We start from the raw sequence: 15143 nt of genomic DNA, 5'->3' as shown, positions 1-15143 counted from the left end.
TTTCCTTCTTTTTTTTCTTTTTCCCTCTCTCCTTTCTTTTCCTGTTCCTACTTCACAAATAGGACTTTGAATGACCAGAAAAAAAAGTCACAATTACTTTGGTTGCTACCATCCAATATAGGATTCCTAGCAGTGAAAGCATCATCTACTTCAGATTCCCTCAATAAACTAGGGTGCTCAGTGGAAAAGAAAACCTTATCTTAAATTGTGAATTACAGACTTGTCTGGAGCTGCGATTTCGGTTTAAAGCTTTTATATTTCAGATTGACAGTTGATTAACAAATGCGGTTCTTAAACTGAAATAACAGTCCATGTGGGTTATATACTGGTTGAAGCACAACTTTCTTATGCCGGAAAGTCTAGGAATATACAATTGACAGCTGTAGCTTTCTATCCTCTGAGGAACAGATACAGAAAGAAATTTTGGCATAAAATACCCAAAACAAGGGCAAAAACCCTGTTTCTTTCATCAACGTGTTATCATCTGTTTTTATTTGCTATGAATATTCAAAGAACAAAGCTAGAATTTTGGGGAAGAATGTTCACGGAAATGTTAATGTAAGAAGAGGAAAAGAGAATCAGATATGCATGTTTCATTTTCAAAAGTATGCATGAATCTTTACTCAGTGCCTTTTTTCCCTGCTTCGCTCCTGACGCAGACAGCACTCCCACCAGATCCAATGAGATCCTGCCCCTCTGAGCAAAGCCACGGTCAGAAAAAACAAACATTATACCTAACGTCATGTGACAGAGTGACTTGAACGCTGCCTTTTCCAGCCTGACCTCATACCCTCCCTATTCCTTGTTTTCGCTGCAGAACCGCGGCCACAAAGTCTATCAAAAAAAAGCCGAAGGACGCCCGGTTGCTGACTGGGACGGGGATGAGTCGTGTCATAGTTCAGAGCACTGTTGTCGCTCTGGCATCGAGTCACCGCGCTCAGTTTCTGCCAAGGCGGGTGTCAGCTGGTGAATTATAACATTGGCAGACAGGATGGAGATAAGCAAAAAACACAATGACAGCTGCTACACAGAACTATTCTTTCTGGCCCGCTGAATACAGAAACACATTGTGTAAATAAAGACAGACAGCTTCATTATGCGATTGTCTGCTCCTACGTCTCCGCTGAAGAAGTAGTATTGATTCAGGAAACTATAACTAAGCTCATCAGTTTAATGTGTTCTTGCTTTCAGACTCCCAGTGTGGTAAGAAATATAGTAATGTAACTCTCTAACAATAGCTCTACAGAAATATCTGCTCAATGGGGAAAGAAGGTCCTGGTGGTAATCTAGTCATTTTGTTTCTGATAAATGCATATGACATCTATTTGAGTCCAGAGCAAAACATGGAAACAGATACCCTCACCTTACACGGCAGATGCAAGATGTTACAGGAATTAACATATAATCTCGATATAGAGATATCACCATATCATTCCATCAGTGCAAATCAGAAAACCATTTTTTTTCTGTTATGTTTTGGCCCAAGTGGTAAAGAGGCACTGAATGAGAAATTCGTAATAGATAAACTACAGAAATGAGCTCAAGTAGTGTGTTTATTAAAAAGTTGTTTCTGCCTTCTTCCACATAATTATCTTTGCAAATGATGCAGGGAGACACTTTAGAGTGTGGGATGCAAGAAGGCAGCATTTAAACAATCTTTCAGATGGCCCCATTCAGCTTTTGCTTTAACATGACGTCACTGAGCCCCTTAACTGAAGAAAATGAAGTGAGGGATGACTGCAGAGATGTTCTCATGGGTGAAAAGCAGATGAAACTATTCATTTTGAAAATAAAGAAAGGGAAAGTTAAATCAGAAGCATATTGTGCTGAATATTGCAGAGCATTCGTCTTTGGGAGCGCTCAGGAGTAGAAGAGTCTTAAATTTACAAAAAGTGGGCATATAAATAGACTGTAAAGAAAGGGTAAGCAGTGTTACTCTCAGCAGGAATTAGTCAACTATCCAAAGCCCATGAGAATGATTCCATTTTTCAAGGGGCAATTGTGTCTGAACTGGCTCAGCTATACCTTTGCTGGGCTCCTGGAAGCAGTTGTGTGAACTGTGAACAGAATATTGAGAAGGGAGAAATTGTGTGGGAAGCTACTCCTGATTCCTGAACTGACTTTTTTTTGAAGTGGGAAGAAGGGGTGGGAAAGGTCACCCCTTATTTTAAGCCCCTTTTACGTTACCTTGCACTCGCATAGGAGGTTATCATCATTATGCAGAATTGTTTTAAAATGGTGATCCTCTGAACAAGTTAAATTTTATATAAATTATTAAAAATATATAAATTATAAAATATAATTACTTTAATAATATTTATATAGATATATTTAATTATCATAATATATAATTAATATATAATTAGAGGCAATTATTCTAAATTATACCATTAATTCATTATTATAAATTATATTTATATATAATTATAATAGGAATTATAAAGTTATATATAAATATATAATAAAGTTTGCATAGATACATTGTTAACCAAGGAGTAACACAATGATGAGCAAAGGTCTTCCCGGATCTTTTTGCAAGCTCTGTTTGCTCATGCACTCTGGTTTATGAACTAGCTCTTATCTAGCCATCTCACAGTCTGTGTAGGAAGTCTGCAACTGCCTGACTTCATCCAAACCCTAGGTGACCTCTGCTAAGGTATAAAGTGGCACAGGCAATTTTGGAGCCGAAACTTCCACTTAGTAATTAAAGGGATACATAACAATGTCAGAGGGAGACCCAGGCCAAAATTAGACGGCAATTTTCAAAACACTTGTAAAATCACACAGTCTGCTCCCTTTAGAGTTGAGCAACCTCTATTTGTGGTGCAGTTACTCTACCATTTCAGATATGTGAATAAAATGATATTGCAAGCAGTGGCTTTTTTGTGGATGTCTCTTGGGATGTTTACTCAGTAATTAATTTTAGTGGTGTTGCAACCATTAAATTAAGGAATGCCAGCATTTAAAAAAAATGCAATAGTTTAAAAAGCTGCAAAACCCATTACTGCTTTTCATTCAGATGTTTTCTGGCAGAAGGTATTCTAATTCTAGGAAGACCTAGACTATTATTAACATACCTGAAGCAACCGGCTGAGTTAATATGCTCGTTAAAGATTTATGACTCAAATAATTTAAGTCTTCTTTGTGTTTATCTTGACAGTTTCAGTGAGCTTGGCTCAATTATTTTTTAGCTTATGATTGCTCTGAAACATGGTCAGCACTTTGCAAACTAGTAAACCCAAAGAGAATAAGGCTATTGGTAATAATACTTAACCTAAATTTCCAATTTTTTTGAACAATATTCACTCTTTTGGAACCCAGGCAACAGGAAGCTGATATGGCTATGCTGAACACCTTTACTGGTCATTGCAAACATAAAAGTAGTTTAGGAAAAAGGAAAAATAAGCACAGAATCAGCAAACAACATAGAGAATATTTGCTCTTCAGAAAAACAGGTCCTTCTAACCCAAACAGCAGGCTCAGAGGGTTTATAAGGGCTGAACACGGCTGCAGGAGACTTGCGGGGGACAGAAACATTCCTCCTCATACCTATTATTTGCAACCAGCAACCCCCTTCTCTTTTTCCGTACCTGCTGCAACGTTTCTAGGGACCCATGCCTAGAGTCCGATGGGTGAGCTCTGCTTGCTTCCATCCACCTCCTCCTCCAATGGGAGCTGGAGTCCCATTCATGTGATCATGCCAAGAAAAACAGAGGAGGCAGAGACTGATTACTGTGGTACTATGTAGTGTTTGAATGGCTAGACTCTGCCTCTTCCAGTATAGGCAGAAGCAACATAACGGCTATAGTAATTTTGCTTCTCCTGCTGTCCTCTGCTCTAAACAGGTCATGCTTTCCCTAGTCTAACTCACTAAATATATGTATGTCCTGTATCATGACGTAAGTGCTTTTCATGCACATGCTTATAAACCATAATTGGGCTTTGGAAAAGAATTATTTTGGTATGTAAATAATTTGGTTAAAAAATAAGTGAACAAAGGCACAATAATGTCTCTGATGAATATTGTGTTTGTCAGCAATAGCTGTCTATATTTAGCTATCAAAACATGAAAGTGGAATAATATCTTCCAGTGTTACAGAATTTTAGGGTTATGTAACAACTATTTAGGCTAAACATGGGATATTTTCATTGCTATTGTTCACGTTTCTCCTATTTGTTCCCAAGGTCTGACATGCTCTCAATTAGCACCATACTGTAATAATTTTGGACAAGGACTCTAACTATTTTTGCAGCATTCTTAGAGCTGTGGCAGACTAGACCCTAATTACTGGGCTTGAATGTCATCTCATTAAATATATATATATTCTTACTTCTGCTAACTGTACCTAGATAAGGCTTTAAATACAATACCAATGTTATTTCTTTTACTGTTACTGTTTTGTGACTCCAGTCTCCAGTTTGGAGAGAAGATGAAGTTGTGACATACTGTAAGAAAAGCTGTTCATTGGCATTTTTAGCATTTCCAGAGCTGGAAATCTCTAAAAGTTCTCTGAAAGTTATAAACCAAGTCATTCGAAGAGCATTCTGTACCTTAAGACCCAAGCCTATGGCTTCACAACTGACTTTCAAAACTCTTTTCTGTACACTAATAAATATAGTTTGAAGAGTTTAGTGCAGTCTAAAGCTTGGTCCCCACCCCACCTGTATGCACAGCATTCGTTGGTCTATTTTAGTGCAAAATCGAACACGAGAAATAAGCTGTTTAGTTTGCAGTAATGATAGTTTAAATTACAGCGGTGGTTAAAGACAACACGAGTCTACTCCAGAATGGCAGAACTGTTCAATGGCCAGGGAGGAGGGTGCTTGAGATGTGCTGTCTGAGATGCTCTTCTCCTGGATCTGCTGTGTGAGTACACACATGTCATTGTCTCGGCTATAACACAACAAGGTCTGGCCAGAAAGTCTCCTGCATCAAGGCAAAAACCTAATGAGACTCTGATTTTCCCAATCCACTCAAACACAGTTTCTGAGTTCTTCAAGCCAAGTATTTTCTGAAAATGATCATGACCTTAAAACTGCTTATTGCAGCATATCTGCAATGACTGCTCAGAAGTTCCTTCTCCTTTGTGCTGGTGTGCATGAAAAATAATGCACACCCTCCATCCTGCTCTCCTTCCCTCCCTTCCTTCCTTCCTTTCTTCCTTCCAGGAGGTGTGCATCATGAGGTAAAGGGGAAGTGGGAAAAAAACCTTTCTGTCTTCAGAAAAAAATGATAGCAAAAAACAAATTCTGATTAACATTTGAGGCTCCTAGTACTGTTTAAGGCAGTGTCTTGAATGTACACAAACATACCTTTTTCCTTCCTACAGGTATTGTGGTTAAACATCTAAATGCATGCTCTCCCAAAAAATAATCATCTCTCTTATTCTTTCTTTTTGAGATTTACTTTTCAATGTTCCTTTTTCCCTTTGCCTAAATTTTCTCCTTTTCCTAATTAAAGAAAAAAAAAAGTTTAAATAGTAGGAAAACAATATACAGTTCTTGGGTAAGTTCTAGTTCTTCACTTATTCTTTACTATCCAGGAAAACTATTTATTTTCTATGACTACATCACTAACCGACGTAATACTTTCATCATATTGCGGCAACACAAAACAGAAAATAAGAAAGAACACCAGCTTACTGCCAGACTTTCCTGAAAATAAATGTTTTTTTCTAGAGCCTGAAGTATTCAGGCAGTCATCTCAGGAATCCAATATAGCTTGAAACACAGTGGCTAGAAGATTAAAAGTTATTTAAAGCTTTCTTTAAGAATTCTCAAAGTATTGTGTGATGCCCCGGAGCCCACTGGAATGAATGAAATACAAGTTAAAGTGCATAGAAAATAAAGCAAAATACATCACATAAAGTAAAGTAGAAATGTGAAAATATCACCTCTCTATTTCTTAACCAGATGCAGATCTCTAAGGAAGAATTTTTCAAAACATCCTAATTTTATTTTCCTCAATGTAAAAGCTATGTTTAAGAGTATAGTTAATATTAAATATATCTGTAAAGTTTCTGGGCTATAATAGTAGGCCATATAAAACATTATTATTGACTTGTGAAATAAATATACGCGTAAGTAACTGCATTATTGCTTGGACATTTAAAATTCTATACTGATGGCAAGCAATTGACCTTCAAAATATTCCAGTAAGCTATATAAGTGTTAGTATCTGTTATACAAAGGAGGCAGGTGATGCTTTTAGTTGCCATAATTTAAGCAAAGACCTTTAAAATGTCAGCAGCAAGGCTTTATTTGAAACCTTATGCACTTTTGAACTCCAACTTTAAATCAATTTATGCCCCATAGCAAAAAACCCTAAATTTCTCTGCACCTCTTGCCACAAGTTTCCTTCTCCCTTTCTCCTACTTCTCCTGCCCCTTTACCTAGGTACCTTTCCTTACATATTTCTTCACACCTACTGTGAGATGCCTCACCACAGAAACCTGAAGCTATTTTGTTAGGGTATAATCTATTCCTCACTGAAACAATGCCTCCACACATGTGAGTGGAAGTTGTTCCATCATAGTTATTCTTACGTTTGCTAGAGGAGAATCTTCCCCAGTGTGTTTTGTCTTCTCGTTTGTTTAACATATGGCAAGAAAATCACTATGGAGACTGTAATTTAGTAACTCCAAAAACACTTTCTTCCAACACCCTGAACTCCTTGGCTCTGTACTAAATCCTTCAGTGCAAAAGGCAAAGATACATTTGGGATTAATTTGGCCCGATAATTTCTTGTGTTTACTTGGAAAATCTTGACTGAGATGAAATTTGATTAAAAAAATGAAGAAAACATCTTTGACAAAACATGGTTCTAAAATATGTTTTCCATTTTCTGATCATCTCTGAAATTTAGAAAAACAAAAATTCTAACTGCAAACAGGATCAAAATCCATCTCAACTCTAATTATTAAACCAATAAGTGATGTGACCTTATCTGCATGGCTGTTCATGGCTGGATCCTAAAGTTTCACAGTCTCATTTTCTAAATAAGAAAACAGACATAAAGTCAGCCTCAGGGTTATTTCCTGATCTAGAAATAAAAGGCTGGGTACAGCACAAAATGTTTATACCAGGGAACTGGGTTCTTGTGCCCACTCTAACCTTGCACAGGGGTCAGAGGGATAGAAGACAGAAGACTTACCCTGGACTACTCCTGTCCCACAGCCGTTGGCTTGTGCGGTGAAGGACTCCTGCACAGGTGAGCCCATGACCCAGACTCATCTGTCCTGTTTCCAGTTGAGCAAACCTACCACTGCAGTGTGGCTCTTCTGAGTTGCATCTTCTCTAAGGACAGGTCACTGTGTGCTAGGTCTTCTGTCTTATCATTCACCTCCTCTCCTAAAGCAATATACACATACTGCATAACTTTTCCTGAAACTCCACTGAAATTTATAAAGTCCCTATCTAAAACAGATACACAAATTAGGAACTGAGCTGGCTCTGTTTATCTAAAATCCCCTGAAGTCTTGATTTCACCTGAACAGTCACTAATGCAGCTTGGATTTTAAGTGGCCTGAATTAGAAATTGGGCAGCTACCTATTGGGTCTATGTAGATACGTGGGGAAGGATCAAAGCTGTCCATGGCTTGGCCTAGCAAATATGACTTATACAGGGTTAAAAAAGAGTGCTAGATCCACATTTTAGTGGCTAAGAGTTTTGATCAGGTCTACAACCCCTTTTTATGACTTTTTTCCACCTCAGAAGTTGCTCTCAGGCAGGTAGTCCTTGTCTGTGGACAAAGTGCCCTTGCTTCCATGTTAACCAAAACATCACAAGTTTTCTTGCTGGTGTCACTTGTCAGTGATTTTTAAAAACAAGCTGTAGACAGAAGCAGCAACAGTGATAATTTATTCCAAAAAACAGTGTGTTTGGGAGGTGAAACTAAGCTGAACCTCCTTCTATTTCCCCAATAATTAATAGCAACTCCGCAGCCAACCTGCCCCCCCATCCAGTGCACTAATGGTTGTAAAATTGACTTCATGACTGAGATGGGATTCAGTATTTCTCTGATGATGTTACATACATGGTTTTTGTTGTTTTTGTAGTTTTTCAGATGTTCAGTGTCTTCTGAGGCACCCTGTGCTGTAAACATCAGCTAATCATACTACTTGAAAGGCCTGTGAATGTGCAGGTTTACAAGTCCTGGTGTCCTCCATCCCTGCTAGCTTTGCTCTCACTTCTGCAATTGGTCTGTGCTTCTCCCTGCCATCCAACAGGTCTCCAATGTCTCTCTTGCTTCTTTCTCCTGACTGGGCACCACCTCTCCTGAGACTGCATGATGCCAGTGCCATGACTGCTTTCCTGTCACACTGAATGATTCCCTGTGGTCTTTATGGTTTGGGACATAGACACGCCTGGCCCCAAAGCTCACAGGTAGCATTTAGCCTTCACAGAAGTGACTTAGATCTAGCTTAAAGTGTCTGTAGTAAGCGTGATCTCTCCAGTGAGCAGTGCGGTGTGGTGCAGATCACAATTATATGATCTTGTAAAACCGGCAGTGCTAGTCGGCAACCCAGCCAATAGTTTTGGAGGCTGAAGTTAAATGGGAGGGAAGGAGGATGGTCAGCATCTTGGACAAAAACTGTCAGGTAAAGATGGCAAAATGACCTACAGGAAAGATATTTCAAGGCTATACTAAATGAGAAAGGTACAGGAAAAGGGAGAAGCTGAAGGATTGGGAAAGAAAGAGCGAGAAATCTAAAGAGCAAAATGTGTTAAGAAAATTGGAAGCAGCAACAGGAAAAAAGAGAGAGAGGAAAAGTGGAAAATTAAATCAGAAGAAAATGCATTAATGAAAGAAAAACAAGAAAAAATGCATCCAACTTTGGAATTAATAAATGTTACCACCATTTCTACTCAGTATTTTCACATCAGAAAATGGGAGGTTGAAAAATCAGAGTCTATGTGAAATGCAGAGGGGTCTGTTACAGTCTTGTGAGTTGAGAAATGGGAGGCCTTCAGGACAATCGTGGCTGGGGAGTAACCTCAGGGTCATTCATTGTATTTCTGTTGCAAGCACCAGTTTGATTGCTCTACAGTTACCATTACAGATAGGTGAACAAAAGCATTGATAAGATTTAGATATGATTTATCTAGTGAAAGCTTACTGTCTTTGGCCAAAAGAATAGGCCTTTGTAACTCTGTGCAAAGGAGGATATGGAGTCAAGGTGTCACTCCAAAACCAGAGAAACAGCTTGTCTACTTTCTTTTCTTACACATCAGCCATCTTTGTTGAAATACCTCATTTATTTTAAAAATACCAAAAATGCAAAAACATCTCCTCAAATACGTTGTTCTTCAGCTCCACACCCCTGATGCAAGTACTGGGATTGCTTTGCTTGGGAGACCCTGAGGCATAGTCACCATGTTTATGAGCAAGGAGAAAGAGGAAACTACAAGCAACAGGATACCTGATTCTGGAGATTACAAAATACACTTCTGACAGGCTAGCAAATAATGTAAAAACTTAGAGGGGTCATCGAAAACGATCTGCAGTTTTGGCTAGACACAGCCCTGCCTCCAGCTAATGGGCCCAGGGTCCAAAGGAACTTCTCTGTCCTGTGCATGCTTAATGTCATCTCACATTTACAAGCTATATGTGTACCACTAAATGCTATATGTATTCTACAGAAATGGTTATAATGCCTTGATTCTGTTCCCCAAAACAAGTCTTTGCTGTCTGTGGTGTCACACAAAGGACTGGTTTGATCAAATCTGCAGCATGCTTTGAAGATGAAGACTGCTAAAGATGATTACTATTATTGCTATCATGTGAAAACCCACACTGCCTATTTAGCTCTTCAGAAGGAGGGAGAGCTCCACTTTTTTATCTCTATAAGAACATGTAAGTGCAAGGTTAAGAGTGTTGGGGTTAAAAGGAGTCAGAGACAATATATATTAAATGAGCATACTTGGCAGAAAGCAGGGAAAGGACCTGGGAGTGTAAACACAGTAAACAGAGCTACAAAACTGTCAGCAAGATATGTATTTCCGCAGTCAAACAGGAAAGTGCCAGAAAATGTACACAGGGACCCAGAAAACAGGGCAGAGGAAATCATTCCAGATGCATACATGTCGCATTATACTCTAAAATGTGGGACTCCCATATCCAGTTTTACACCTTATATTACAGAGACAATATCAGATATTACAAAAAGCAGGCACAGAAACCTAGCAAAAGGAAAAGCCTAGAAGTGCTGAAATAGTGGCTGTACTAGATTTGCAGTCGCTGGAGAGAAAGTGATTAAAAGCAACATATGGTTCAGCCTGTTACCTCTTTTTTTGATTTGTGAGTTTAAGCACACCAGAGGCATGTTCAGTATTTTGTGAATTTTTAGATTTATTGTTATATTCTAATAGTTAGAGGACAAATTATGTGACCTCAATGTATGGCCATCTTCTATCATCTATTTCAAGCTTTTATTAATTTTAAAATACTTAAAATGTCACCCACCAATAAGCTCTTGGGGCTCGTGTTAATATTTACAATTAGAGTAGATAGTAACAAAACCAAATAATTTATTTCAAGATTTGAGATCATGCATTTACTTCAATAACTAAAATGTGCAAAATGTTTTTGGTTTTTTTCCTCCTGAAAAATCTTAATGTCTCTGTTAAGTGTTGAAAGAGAGAGCTACCCAATATATACCTATTTTATGTGCTCTTTCCCTTCCCACTTATTCTTCCTTATCATATCTATGTTGCAGGAATTATATAAAGTTGTTTCACATCTAAATACTTTAAATATGTACATTTAGGCTTGCGTGCAAGTACAGTTGGCTTTTCTTTGTCCCTCTAAATAAAAAAAAAAGACTTTGTGTTCTGATAATATTCTTTGGATATTTTGTGTTCTCTTTGTACCTTCTTATATAAAACATACAATTTTATTTCTTGGGTTTGAGCAATGAAAACATAAAAGCTACCAAAAAGTAGGTAATGGTCCCTGTATTGATGAGTCTTGCCTCTCTACAGTCCCTGGCACTGTACAGGAATTGTACAGAATGATATATCTGCAAGTGCATCATTGCAACATTTTACAATATACATCTTTATTTGCAGTTTTACCAATATTTATCTTTATTTACCTGTTTTAGAAGCCGAGTATATATATTGAAGCTGCAGGACTTACAGAAGAAATGCCAGTCATAATATTTATTTGGTGCCATCTTTCATGTGGAAAGACTTTTATTGTTCCCTTGTGTCAATGCAATCCTTTATGAAGCTATAGATCACTTTCGTGGTCCTGAATCATGTTTAGTCATTTCTTACAATTCAAGTTAGTAATAGCTATAAACCCCCATCATTTAGTGTCCTCCTCAGTTCACTCATTTCAGACCGCTACTGGCCTCTGAGTTAATTATGGAACATTTTAAATCTTTATTGCCTCATTTATGCTGTAACAGGGAAGGTAAGACTATAGGGGAATTTACATTTCTCCAGCTGAATTTAAAGCTGTAGGATTACAGCTGAATATGAAAGCTGTAAGTACAAATTCCATGTGTGTAGCTCCATCCCCCTGAGATCACAGGGATTTTTAGTTCTGGACAAACTGCTTATCCATTAGCCACATAGTCTCAGGATGCTTGTAAAGCTGTTGAGTTTCCTCATCAAATGTCCCTGTGAGATGACCTCATTCACCCCAGTTCCACCCTGTCATTGTCTGTTACTTCGCAATATTTCATCCCTTCTCTCACTTCTTGCGCTGACCCCATGCTACCAGCCCCTCTATAGCCTTACCTGTATACTTGCACGCCAAAACCACAGTGACTCCAACGATACAGTCTCCTTTGGTGACTGTGAAGAGGCTTTAGGTGTGAAGTTTGGTCTGGGCTTTATCTAAAGATAGATGCTAGCTAAAATTAGATAGCTGATTGCATGCCCTTGTTTTCAATACATAGTAGCCTGCCTTCCCTCCTTTCACACTTCACTGAAACACATAGTGCCTGAATCATTGCTTGCAGAGAACTATTATTAAATACTTGTTTTATTTGAATGGTAGAATTTAATTACCATAGAATTCAGCTATTATTTTTCTGTTAAAAAAAAAGTGTTAAAAATAACCTATGGATAACATTCAAAAGCAGCTGAGCAGGGAATATGACAAATGTTATTCTAGTTAGTTGCTTAGTAGCAAAATTTTAGGGGCTAAAAATCTGATACTAACTGTGATTGTAGGTATGGTTAGGTTGGCCACTGCTTTCACCAAAGAAAATTCCAATGTACATGGTGAGTAGGAGGTCAGAATATGTGGGACAGCTTTTCTTCACTTGTAGACTAAGAATTTCCCTCTTGGTGTAAATTAATTGAAATAAACATCCAATAAGTAGTGTTCTGTGAATGCTTCAAATTCAAAATAGGAGCCATTTAAAATAAGATAGAACTGAACTTGAGACGCAGCCTTTGGGCAGCCAGCTGTCTGCTTATGTCAGCATTAGACTTTGCTGACACTCTATCCAAATGCTTTTGTATACAGGCTCAGCTTTCTTTAAACACTTTGGCCAATTTAACCTTGGCTGAAAGTATAACCACCAGATCTATGATGATTGTTTGAGTTGGCTGCAGGGAAGAAGCCAGTTCCTGGCTCGGTACTATCGATAGGAGGAAGATGAGATTTCATGTGTGAGGGTGTTCTCTGTGTATCTCAGGCATGATCATTCAAAAAAGTAATGATTGCTAGTTAAGCATGTCCTGGTCATTTCCAAAGGGAAATGTGGAATTTGGAAGATGATCCTATTTTGATTCCATGGGTTTTAAATACGTCTCCTGACAGAAGAATGGGAGCTCCTTGCTGAAGCTTGGAAAGGGATGTAATTAGACATCCAGTCAGGGCTGGATTATCATGCTTTACTTTCTGCAGCTTTGATGGATAAGCTGATATTTCATACATTCTGGCCATGGAACAAGACCAGAAACTGTCTGTAGAGACACAGGCAGAAGCTCCCGCTGCTCCTATGATTCTGTTATTGTCAGCAGCAAATCCACAGTCCAGTGAGGAAGCAAAGCATCAACAGTAGATACATTAAGTATTCCCGGCATGTAATTAATTCTCTTGGACTAAATGGACATAATTCAAAACAAAATGAAAATGAAGAGCAGCTACAGTTTGTAAGTTGCCTTTTTACAGTCTTAATTTCACAGATTAATAACAACAACAACAACAACAACAACAAAACAACAACAACAGTCTGAGGCAAGCTGTTAAGTTCGGCTTTTGGGTCATGTGCAACACAGAGCACATCCATGGTATTTTCTAGCACCAAATAATAGCAGTTGAAATTCAATGTATTTAGCTACCTATTTCCAAGTTTTCTGTCTGCACTTTGTTGTTGCATTTTCTCATATCAACAGATTGCCAGGAGCCATATGGGTAGATTAGTTTACAAACGGATGCAGTAGATTGCTATAGTCGCTTGTTTCCTCTCAGTTCTGAGCATTTTTGTACCAATTTACTGTTCAATAAGGAGAACTTACAGTTCATATCAGGATTTTATAGAGCTTCTTCCAAGCTAATTCAATGTTTTTCTCATGCTAGATTGGACTTCAAAAATGTTATTGATCTCGAATGATTTTTTCTCTTCTGGATTGTCTTTACAGTGCTTTCACTTTCCAGTGTTACTAGATATTTTTTGATAGGTGTCAAGGGACCATATCCACACTGTTTTGGAAGGGACCACAGATTGGATTTCTCCCTTATTAAAAACCAGTAGAAAGCAAGTGTGAGCTTTGGACTAGAGGAGAAGCAAACAAACAAATAAAAACAAAACCCCAAAACAAAGAAACAAACAAAAAACTCTCACTCCTGATTTACTATGTTTTCACTATTACAAGCAATTAATTTGGAAGAGACCTCCTACTCCTACCCAGCTGACGGCAAACTTCTTTTCAGTTTATTCTACCCCACCAAGATATCTGCACGTCATAACTATTCATCTATGGATGAAGTATCACCAAAAAAAAAAGCCATTTTAGAACACCTTTGTGGTGGAAGGACTCTACTCTCAGGTAAAAATAGTGAAGGATGAAAGTCAGAAGAATCTGTTGCTTAAAGTTTGTATATATTCACCACCTACTATTTCTATAGGAAGCTATCAGCCCTGTAACTTTCTCATTTTGCTTTCAGAACTGTGTGGAAAAACAATATTGTTTATATGACCTTTTCAGAAATTTCTTCCTTAAGGAAGAGAGATTATGATGGGGGGATGAAGGGGAGACACCTGTCCTCCTACTCTTCTTATTTCTCTTCTTCTCCAAAAAAAAATCAGGCTACTCTTTCATAATAGGAAGACACAAACCAGGATCTAGATGTCAGTAATTTGAAGACAGACAAATAAAATAAGAAATAAAAATAAACCTGAATTACAAAATCTCAGAAGAGTGTGAACAGCAGTGATAAACGATGTCTAAAGGCACTGGAATATTAGTGACAAGTTATGGTTCAGTATTTCAAGTTATCACTGAGACTTTCTTGGAGATATGCTTCCTGTACACCTATTTCAACAGCTGCATAACTATTCAACTGGCTGAGTGATTTTCAGATTTTCTTTTTCACTTTCCTGGAATTAAGTATGTATTTACTTAATTCTGAAATATGTAAAGAACAGATTTATTTTGTATATAGTGCTGTTAATTCTTTGTCCAAAGAACCTCAAAGCTTTCATTAAAATGGCATACAGCTGAGCACTAGGTTCGAACACACTCTAGTAAAACAGCATGTTACTGAACACAGCAATCAATCTAAGGTAATAGATTAAGTCTTTCTTCTGAAAGTCATCACTGAGTAAAAGTTAAGCTATAAAAAATGTATTTAATCTCATGTAAAAAATGTTTCTAAATGGGTCAAAAACTAATCTGGCATAATTAAAAAGTGTCGCAGTTCTAAAGGATACAAGCTGACATATTGGGATGATAGAAAAACAAGATTTGGAAGAGCACAGCAAGTGACCACAATCCCCAAATGAGCAAAAATGGCACAGGCAACATTCACTGTCTAAAGTCCTGTATATACTATAATAACGCTCACGTTATCATGTAGGTTGTGGAACTTTTAAACTTGCTTCAGTTTTCAGAGAAAAGATAGGAATAAAGAATATGTGAGGTTTCCGTCCTGTGTGGAGTAAAATTAATCTGCCCA

The sequence above is a fragment of the Phaethon aethereus genome (assembly GCF_964289735.1).
Source record: "Phaethon aethereus genome assembly, chromosome: 3".
Lineage (NCBI taxonomy): Eukaryota > Metazoa > Chordata > Aves > Phaethontiformes > Phaethontidae > Phaethon > Phaethon aethereus.
The sequence above is the reverse complement of the archived record's forward strand: the minus strand, read 5'-3'. Positions refer to the sequence as shown.